At 42.8% G+C, this 11,324-nt stretch overlaps 1 pseudogene; it reads right to left on the reverse strand.

Annotated features, from left to right (window-relative positions):
- Positions 1-730: 730 nt before the first annotated feature.
- LOC129463043 (small ribosomal subunit protein uS11-like) lies at positions 731-1,274 on the reverse strand (annotated as a pseudogene).
- Between the last annotated feature and the right edge of the window lie 10,050 nt (positions 1,275-11,324).

Genomic DNA, 11,324 nt, shown 5'->3' on the forward strand with positions numbered 1-11,324 from the left:
TTTTCTCTTTTTTATGGCTGCATAGTATTCCACAGAGCACATTTTCTTTATCCAGCCCATCATGGATGGGCCCCTAGGTTGATTTCATTGCTATTGTATATTGTCTTTGCTATTGTGAATAGTGCTTTTATGACCATGTGAGTGCATGTGTCTGTTTGGTGGAATGATTTATTTTCCTTTGGGTATGTACCAAGTAATGGGGTTGCTGGGCTGAATGGTTGTTCTGTTTTAAGGTCCTTGAGAACTCTCCAAGCTGCTTTCCACAGAGGCTGAACTAATTTACATGTTCATCAACAGAGGTTAAGTGTTCCCTTTTCTCCACAGCCCCACCAGCATCTGTGTTTTTTGACTTTTTAGTAATAGCCATTATGATTGGTGTGAGTTGATACTTCATTGTGGTTTTGATTTTTTGCCATATGTCTTGAGTACCTGCTTTGTGGCTGGCATTATCATGGCACCTGAGGATCCATGAAGCCACAGGACGTGGAACCTCACTCAAGGAGCTTCCAGTCTCACTGGGGATATAAACAAGCAATCAGAGGATCTCAGTCCTTCAGTGCTGTAGTGTTCTCATTTCTAAAGTGGGAATAATCCTGGAACCAGTTTCTTAGAGTTGTTGGTGGATTCAACATGTCAAGCTTTTAGAAGAGGCTGTGGCATACAATTAGTGCTCAGGGCATATTGGTTGGCTTTTTATTTTCTTACAGGAAAGCAATTAATTAACAGAAAACATTTTGAGGAGCCCTGTTCACAGACCGCAACCACAGTGACCCCCCTTCCTGGGAGTGCTGTCAGAGGGGAATGGAGCGACGTCTTCAATCAGCCAGATCTTCATACCTGAGCAGGCAAGGGGTTCTGAGGGACATCTGCGCCCCAGGTCCAGGGGTCTTCTTCCTATTTCCTCCTGTGGCCCAGAGTTTGATGTGTAGGGCAGTGATGCCCAGCTCCTTGCACCTCTGGGCCACATCCTAGCCACCATGGCAGCATATGGCAAGGATTCATCTGGGTCTGCCTTCACCTTCATCCCACCAGTAACACAGCAAAGGGTTTCTTTGCCAGAAAGATCTAAAAGAACAAAAATCATGCCCTTTGCAGCAAATGGATGCAGCTAGAGGCTGCATCTTCCAGCCATGGACAAAAGTGACATGGACCACAGTGTCAGTGAAGGATGCAAAAATTTGGCAGACACCAAATACATTCTCTCCTACACCCACCAGAGGTCCAAGGCTGATGACCTGTTCTTCCTTCTTTTACTTTCCCTTCTAAGGTGCCATTTCTACATGTCATCTCCCGCTTGCTGGTTTTTAAGACTGACAGTTCGCAAATGCTCCACATTTCCAAGGGTGACCTAGAACTGGCAAACGTCTTAGATGGCAGTTTTCTGAGAATCTCCAGCTCATGGGGCTGGTAGTGTTCAGCATTCAGAATTTCCTTATATAACAATGCTTGCATCGCTGATCTTGGCTTTTTGTTTTTTAAGTATATTTATGAATTGATACTGAGTAAAGCTTCCTTGTGGTGATGTGACAAAACTGATTATTATCATACTTAAAGTATAAAACTTCCACTTCCCCCAGTTAACCACTGTTCTGGTTTCTTTCACCATGTATTAATTTTGCCTCTTTTAGAATTTAATGTAAATGGGATCATGGAGTATGTCTTTTTTTGAGAAAGGCTGATCCCCAGCGAGGCATCTTTGAGGTTCACTGTGTTATGTGACATGCATTACATGGATCCACCTTTTTATTGCCAAATACTATTCCTTACTTCCTCAGGGAGAGTGCTGCTGGTCTTGGGTTTGAGGGTCTGGGAATCCATGCCTCTGAACTCTGGTGACCCTCCTAACAGCTCTCGACTCCACTTGGTGGCAGAGAGGTATGAGAGAGGATGTGTGGGGCTTTGGTTCTTGCAGACCTGAGTGAATCTTGGCTCTGCTACTCACTAGTTGTGTGACTCATCATGTTATTAATATGTAATCCATGCCCATCGTCAGTTTTTTCACCTGTGAAATGAGCAGGCTGGTACTTACTCTATGGGTTATTGTCAAGAGTAAGTGAAATAATTTCCACTGTGGCTACTCAAGTCCAAGCTTCTATTATCTTTTGCTGGGGCAACTACCATGGCTTCTGTGCTTCCTCCTTTGCACCTTATTATCAGTCTATTGCCCATACAGTATTTATAGCAATGATTAGTAATGTAAATCAGATCCCATCTTTCTTCTCAAAAACTTCCAATGACTTCCCGTCACATCAGTTGATTGATTGATTGATTGATTGACAGGGTCTCGCTCTGCCACCCAGTCTGGAATGCAGGGGTACAATCACAGGTTGCTGCAGCCTTGAACTTCTGGGCTCAAGAGATCCTCCCATCTAAGCCTCCTGAGTATCTGGGACCACAGGCATGCACCATCATGCTTGGCTAAGTAAAGAACATTGTTTTTTTTTTAACAGACAGGGTCTCACTATGTTGCCCAGGCTGGTCTTGAACTCCCGTTCTCAAGTGATCCTCCTGCCTTGGCCTCCCAAAGTGCTGGGACTAGAGGCATGAGCAACTGCACTCAGTCCCCATTGCATTTAAACAATATCCAAGCTCTTTACCTTGGCCTGCCAGGCCCTTCATCATCTGGCCCCTGCCCTTCTCTCCAACCATATTTCCCGACTCTTCTTCACCATGATCTTCCAGCTGCATTGACCTTCTTTCTGTTCTTTAAAGCTTTGAGGCTGCTTCCAACCTCAGGGTGTTGCTCCTGCATAGAATCCATACCCCCTAGATCTTTGTAAGATTAGCTTCTTATTATCATCTGGTGTCAGGTCAAATGTCTCCTCTTTGGTTTAAATGTCACCCCTTGCCTGACCAGGCTAAAGTTGACCCCTTCTCCTGTTTTAGTCAATTTCCTTCTCTAGTTACCCAATTTTATTTTCTTCATTGTTGTCATCATTAACAGATCCATCTGTTTATGGGTTTACCATCTCCTTCTATCACATAAGTTCCATAAGGACAGAGGTCTTGCCTGGGGTATTCACTTCTGTATCCTCAGTACGTGAAAGGGTGCCTGGCATATAGTTGATGCTTAACCAATGTTTGTAGAATACATGAATGAAATGATGTCTTCAAGGTGTTTAACAGAAAAAACAAAACACAATAGTTGGCTTTCCTATGTGGACTACTGTGGTTTAGTTTTATTTATGTACAAATTTAAAGTGTTTCAGTGATTATTTAGGGAGTCACCCAGACATTCCTACTACTTAGCTCCTTAACAGGCCTGCATGGCTTCTGAATGGCTCTCTCTTTTCTTGCCACTTCTCTAGAGATCTCCTTGCTTCTTGGTGGCTTCCATCACCTATCTTGTCTCTTAAAATTGTAGGTGTTTTAATATTTGATTTCTATGGCATTTCATGAATGCTCATACAGAGACCAGATTATAAGGACATTACATCTGCCATTCCACTGCCAGTCTTGGAGGGAGATGTGAGTCTGGATCGCTTTGAATTGTTTGTTGTTTGCATAATGGCTCTCCTTTGTTCTCTGCTAATAGTACCTTGATTAAACAAATGTGCCTTCAGGCAGTGGAGCCAGTTACAGCACCTCGGTTTACTAAGCTTTCCATGGAAAAAGGCGAAGCATGCATGCTTCCAGTGTTAAAAATACACATTTAGTTGTTTAAAGCCGTGGTCAGTTTGGGAATTTCACATCTCTCAGGACAAAGGTGAAGTTCAAAGGAGCAAGTTGTGTTTCCCTTTAAGGTTATCATTGTGATTGGAGGGGAGTGGATTGAGGAAGTTATTGCATAATCTCACAATTATGTTTGGTCTGTGATTCACATTTATGGGAAGGTAATAGGCAGCCAATAAAATCTTCTAAGATTATGACGGTTGAATGGTCTCTGCCTTGATTTATGTCTGACCAGGACTCTGATGACTATAACTATATGGTAGGATAGGTCTTAGCACCCACCTGACCTTTGTAGCTTTGCTTCCTGCCATTTGTGGTGATACACTCTGTGTTTCAGCCAATTAACTTTTATATATACATGAGGGGTCTTCAGAAAGTTCATGGAAATGTGTATTTTCCATGCATAGTGAAAAAACTATGCTTGGATTTCTGTTTTTTTTTTTTTCCCCACCAAAATCAACTTGTTTTCACTTGTTACAGTATGTCTAAACTCAATCTAGTTTTAGACACTCAGAAGGACAAGACATTCGTTTGAAAAGAGCCCCTCTCTGAGCAACATAAATTCTCCTAAAATTGAAGCAAGAACAAACATCAAATTTATGGCGAGACTTGAGTGGAAGAATGGTAAGATCATTGATGCTTCACGAAAAGTTTATGGGGACAATGCCCCAAGGAAATCAGCAGTTTACAAATCGATAACTGGTTATAAGAACATATGAGATGATGTTGAAGATTAAGCCCACAGTGGCAGACCATCCACATCAATCTGTGAGGAAAAAATTAATCCTATTCATGCCCTAATTGAAAAGAATCAATCATTAACCACAGAAACAATAGCCAACACCATAGGCATCTCAATTGGCTCAGCGTACACAATTCTGACTCAAAAATTAAAATTGTCCCAGCTACTCAGGAGGCTGAGGCAGAAGAATGGCATGAACCTGGGAGGTGGAGCTTGCAGTGAGCCGAGATTGTGCCACTGCACTCCAGCCTGGGCAATAGAGCAAGACTCCATCTCAAAAAAAAAAAAATTAAAAATTAAAATTGGGGGCCGGGCGCAGTGTCTCACGCCTCTAATCCCAGCATTTTGGGAGGCCGAGGTGGGCAGATCACGAGGTCAAGAGATCAAGACCATCCTGACCAACATGGTGAAACCCCGTCTCTACTAAAAATAGAAAAATTAGCTGGGTGTGGTGGTGTGAGCCTGTAGTTTCAGCTACTCGGAAGCCTAAGGCAGGAGAATCTCCTGAACTAGGGAGGCAGGGGTTGCGCCACTGCACTCCATCCTGGCAACAGAGTGAGACTCCATCTCAAAAAAAAAAAATTGAGCAAACTTTCTACTTGATGGGTGCCAAAACTGTTGTGCCCAGATTAGTTGCAGATAAGAGAAGAGCTTTCAATGAAAATTTTAAACAAACAGGATCAAGATCCTAAAGCATTTCTCAAAGAACTGTAACAGGACATGAAACATGACTTTATCAGTACAATCCTGAAGACAAAACACAACCAAAGCAATGGCTATCAAGAGATAGAAGTGGTCCAGTAAAAGTAAAAATGGACTGGTCAAGAGCAAAGGTTAAGGCAATATTTTTTTGAGATGCTTAAGAGATTTTGCTTGTTGACTCTTTGGACGGTCAATGAATGATAATATCTGCTTAGTATGAGAGTGTTTTGAGAAAGTTAGCCAAAGCTTTAGCAGAAAATCACCTGAGAAAGCTTCACCAGAAATTTCTTCTCTATCATGACATGCTGCTGCTCGTTCTTCTCATCAAACAAAGGCAGTTTTGCAAGTGTTTCGATGGGAAATCATTAGACATCTCCCTTATAGCCCTGATTTGGCTACTTCAGACTTCTTTTTATTTCCTAATCTTAAAAAATCTTTAAAGGGCTCTCATTTTTTTCCAGTTAATAGTCTAAAAAAGACTACATTGAGATGGTTGAATTCCCGGGACTCTCAGGTCTTTAGGGATGGACTAATGGCTGGTATCATTGCTTACAAAAGTGTCCTGAACTTGATGGAAACTATGTTGAGAAATAAAGTTTATATTTTCATTTTTATCTTTTTTTTTGTTTTTGAGACAGAGTCTCACTCTGTCACCCAGGCTGGAGTGCAGTGGCATGATCTCGACTCACTGCAACCTCCGCCTCCTGGGTTCAAGGGATTCTCCTGCGGCAGTCTCCCAAGTAGCTGGGATTACAGGTGCCTGCCTCCATGCCTGGCTAATTTTTGTATTTTTTGTAGAGATAGGGTTTCACCATGTTGGCCAGGCTGGTCTTGAACTCCTGGCCTCAAGCAATCCTCTTCCTTTGGCCTCCCAAAGTGCTGGGATTACAGATGTGAGCCAACGTTCCTGGCCATTTTTATCTTTTAATTCCACTTTTACGTGAACTTTTTGAAGCCCCTGTGTGTGTGTGTGTGTGTGTGTGTGTGCATGCGTGTGTCCTAAAATATCTAAATTCCAGAGAAAAAATCTTTCTCTTTTATGTGTGCTTTAATCATGTGGTATCATTTCTGTCCTTAATGTATTTTCCCATTCTTTCACCTGGAAAACATTCTCCAAGATCAGGCTCAAATTTCATCGGCTTTACCAAGTCTTCCCAGATTGTCCAGAGGTAGTTCCTTGCTGTATTAGTCTGTTCTTGCATTGCTCTAAAGAAATACCTGATACTGGGTAATTTATAAAGAAAAGAGGTTTAATTGGCTCATGGTCCCACAGACTATACAGGAAGCATAGCTGGGGAGGCCTCAGGAAACCTACAATCATAGTGAATGGTGAAGGGGAAGCAGGAACGTCTTAACAAGTCTGGAGCAGGGGGAAGGGGGCAGGGGAGGTGCTACACACTTCTAAACAACCACTTAAACAACAGTTTTCGGCCACAGACTGAAGGCTGCACTGTTGGCTTCCCTGGTTTTGAGGCTTTTTGACTTGGGTTGAGCACTACTGTCTTCTTTCTTCCCCAGCTTGCAGATAGCCTATCATGGAACTTTGCCTTACGATTGTGTGAGTCACTTCTCCCTAATAAATTCCCTATCATATGTACATATATCATATTAGTTCTGCCCCTCTGGAGATTCCTGACTGATGCAGGCTCCTTGGGAATCACTTTCTTTCTCTTTGTGTATCTCCCTGTGGACTCTTCAGCATGGTGGCTCTTCTTATAGGGCAGCTCAGGGCTCCAAAGAAGTGTGGGTGGAGGGAGGGGTGCAAGGCTGTATCGCCTTTTATGACCGAGCTTCAGAAGTCATGTAGCCTCACTCTGTCACATTCTATTTATTGTGATGGTCCCAAAGGCCTCAATTCAAGGAAAGGGGCATAGACTCCATCTCTTGATGGGAGATTAACTAAGTTCTGTAGTAGCACGTGGGGCCAGAAGCATCGTTGCCGATGATGGGTTTTGGAAATACAATCATAGTCTGCCTTCTGGTCATGATCATTCACAGCCCTTCCACTTGCAAAATACACCCAACCCCTCCTCTAAAGCACCTTGATGCCGTATCATTTTATGCTATCAATCTTGGGCTTGAGATCCAGTATCTTGTTATCTAAGAAAAGTTCAGGTGTGAATGAAGCTTCCTGAGTGTCTCACTAACACACCATGGTGAGACAGGCATAGATCATTATAGACACTCGCATTCAAAACGTGGGAAAATAGCAGTCACACAGCATTCATTGGTCCATAGACATTTTGAAATGCAGCTGAGTATATGTTGCTAGGTCTTTAATTACTATTTAGCTCTATTTCCTGGGAATAATTCTCTATGCAATGGAATCCTGGTTCACCTTCTGAATTATCCTTCCTTCTCTATAAAACAGCTGGTGTTTGCAGCCGAATAGTTTTTTTTTTCCATCCTGATTCCTATCCATAGTACCTTTTGGAGGGAGTGTCTGAAGCCTCCCTTTTGCTTTGTATGAGCTCTGTCCAGAAAGATAGGCTAGCAGAACACCACCAGCATCAACTACGAAGCTGGTGATGTTTTTGCCAACATAATTTTCTTAAAAACTTTGAGGGTTTTTAGTGAATCTTATTTGGGTTCACTCAATTAGCTAAAATCAATACCCACAAATCTTGTTGATAAAAGCGATTCGCTACCTTGGGCTCCCTGGAAAGCTGCTGTGAAACTTGCCCTTATTGTTGTGAGTTTAACGAAGTTCAGTGAGGAATGTCTGAGAGGCATGCCTGTAAGATCCTTAGAGGACCTTTTGTTTGCTGAAAGGGTCTGTGAGGCATCACCTTAAATTTTTCTAAAGCCTGAAGAAAGGATCTCATAATTTTACTCTGGATTTGATTTTTGTTCTAAGGTCATTTCTTAATTTAAGAAAAAAATTTTGTTTCTCATGTGGAGAGACTAGAAATGAGAAACAACTTTATTTTCAAACCCATCAGTCCAGGATCCTTCACACTTTCTTTAAATTTGGTTGAAAATCAAACGGTTCCTTTTTCACGTCATGTTTCTCCATACTTACCTTTTATCAATTGATTGACTGATTGAGACAGGGTCTCACTGTTTCCCAGGCTGGAGTGCAACAGCACGATCTCAGCTCACTGCAACCTCCGCCTCCTGGGTTTGAGTGATTCTCCTGCCTCAGACTCCTAAGTAGCTGGGATTACAGGTGCATGCCACCACGCCTGGCTAACTTTTTTGTATTTTTAGTAGAGACAGGGTTTCACCACGTTGGCCAGGCTGGTCTTGAACTCCTGACCTCAAATGATCTGCCTACCTTGGACTACCAAAGTTCTGAGATTACAGGTGTTAGCCTCCATGCCTGTCCTCTATCCTTATCTGCTAAAAGAAAAGAAACTAGTGTCAACATTCTGTCTGGAATTCTAATCTAATTCATCCAAATTAATCAGTTAATTCGGTACATTTTCTGTTTTCCACTTCAGCACAGGTGACAGTGGTGCTAAACCTTTCAGAATTACATAACAAGGATCATGACATTTTTCTGACTTTACTAAGCCCTCACCAACAGCCTCCTCCAGGGCCATCAAGCCTTGGCTAACAGATTTCTCAAAACCTTTGAAATGTGTACACACCCCGTCTCAAAGCCATTACTGCCGTTTAGGTTTTGTTATGGCAACCTCCCACTTCCGGAGACCAAAGTCTGTTTCTGTTATCTGTTACTGAACGGTAACTCCTCACTTAATGTCACTGATAGGTTCTCGTAAACAGCAACCTCAAGTGAAGTGACGTAAGAAGAAACCAATTTTACTGTAGGCTAATTGAAAGAAACAAGAGTTAAATTACTGCAGCATATTTCTGGCCACAAAAACATCGCCAAACTCCTAAATAAAGACCCAGAACACTTCCAAAATCTTGACATAAGTGTGAGCTATATATGTATTTAAGAAAGATTGATACAAACAAGTGAGAGAATTATTTATCCTTTTTTTTGTTGTTGTTTTTTGAGATGGAGTCTCACTGTCGCCCAGGCTGGGGTGCAGTGGTGCGATATTGGCTCACTCCCCCCAAGTAGCTGGGATTACAGGTGCCTACCACCATGCCTGGCTAATTTTTATATTTTTAGTAGAGATGGGGTTTCACCGTGTTGGCCAGGCTGGTCTCGAACTACTGGCCTCAAGTGATCTGCCCACCTCAGGCTCCCACAGTGCTGGGATTACAGGCATGAGTCACCGTGAGCCTATTTATTCAATTTTTGGTTAATCCATGAGTGATAGCTGTTGTAGAGTTGGTGGGTTAAATCGAGGAATCGAGGAATAAGTGTTTGCAAAGTGAAAATTGAAAGGAGCACCTCTTGCCACCACGCAGTTAAAAAACAATCACAAGCCGGGTGCAGTGGCTCATGCCTGTAATCCCAACACTTTGGGAGGCCGAGGCAGGCAGATCACCTGAGGTCGGGAGTTCGACACCAGCCTGATCATCATGGAGAAACCTTGTCTCTACGAAAAAAAGAAAATTAGCCAGGCACGGTGGCACATGCCTGTAATCCCAGCTACTCAGGAGGCTGAGGTGGGAGAATCACCTGAGCCCAGGAGGGTGAGGCTGTGGTGAATGGTGATAGTGACACTACACTCCAGCCTGGGTGACAGAGTAAGACTCTGCTTCAAAAAAAAGGAAAGCAGATTAGTGTTGAAAAAAGGGGCAATGGGGGAGTGATGATGATGGGCACCAGGCTTCTTCTTAGAATGATGAAAATGTTCTGGAATTAGATAGCGATGGTGGCTGCCTAACTTTGTGACTATGCTGAAAATGATTGAATTGCTGGGCACAGTGGCTCATGCCTGTAATCTCAGCACTTTGGGAGGTCGAGGTGGGCAGATCGCTTGAGCTTAGGAGTTTGAGACCAGCCTGGGAAACATGACACAACCCTGTCTCTACAAAAAAATGCAACAATTAGCTTGGTGTGGTGATACATGCCTGCAGTCCCAGCTACTTGGGAGGCTGAGGCAGGAGGATCGCATGAGTCCGGGAGGCAGAAGTTGCAGTGAACCAAGATTGCACCACTGCACTCCAGCCTGGATGACACAGTGAGACCCTGTCTTAAAAAACAACAACAACAACACAAAAAACCATTGAATTGTACGTTTTGAAAGGGCAAATCGTATGGCACATGATTGATATCTCAGGAAAAAATAATGTAAAAAGAAAATGTGATCTCATTTTGTGGTCCATGTAACTGAGGTCTGAGACAGTTACATATGAAAAGTCATAATTTCTAGGAGACTTCTTGACTCGTCTGTGAGAGCCTGTTCAGAGGCTGAGACACACCCAGCACTGTCCTGGCTCCACTATTCTTTCCTTACAAATGTCCTTCCTCTGGATTAATTGTTTCCTATGCAAATCCTTTTATTCCGTCAAGGCAGAATACAAATTCCCTACAGGTGAGGTTTTATATTCCCTTCATTTTCTTCTGAACTTTGTAAATATATGTTTATGTAAAATATATATTTATAGATAAATTGTATGCATTGTAAAATTTATAATTATATAGAAATTATATATTTATATATGTATAAATACATACTTTTTTTTTTTTAAGATGGAGTTTTGCTCTTGTTGCCCAAGCTGGAGTGCAATGGTGAGATCTTGGCTCACTGCAACCTCCACCTGCTGGGTTGAAGCGATTCTCCTGCCTTAACCTCCTGAGTAGCTGGAATTACAGGCACGTGCCACCACACTCAGCTGCTTTTTGTATTTTTAGTAGAGATAGGGTTTTGCCATGTTGGCCAGGCTGGTCTCAAACTCCTTACCTTAGGTGATCCGCCCGCCACGGCCTCCCAAAGTGCTGGGATTACAGGCGTGAGCTACTGCACCTGACCGCATATTTTAATATACATATTTATATGTGTGTGTGTGCATTTACTTACGGCATTCGTTGGGTGCTATTACAAATTATAAACAAATTACCTTATTGGACTATGTGTTCCTCAAGGGCAGAGTACCCACTAAAATTTTTTCTGCTGAAAGTGATATAAAGCTGTTGGGGTGTGGTGGCTCACGCCTGGAATCCCAGCACTTTGGGAGGTCAAGGCAGGTACACCACTCGAGGTCAGGAGTTCGAGACCAGACTGGCCAACATGATGAAACATCATCTCTACTAAAAATACAAAAAATAGCCGGGTGTGGTGGCGCGTGCCTGTAATCCCAGCTACTTGGGAGGCTGAGGCAGGACAATTGCTTGAACCCAGGA

Source organism: Symphalangus syndactylus, chromosome 14, assembly GCF_028878055.3.
Source record: "Symphalangus syndactylus isolate Jambi chromosome 14, NHGRI_mSymSyn1-v2.1_pri, whole genome shotgun sequence".
Classification (NCBI taxonomy): Eukaryota; Metazoa; Chordata; class Mammalia; order Primates; family Hylobatidae; genus Symphalangus; species Symphalangus syndactylus.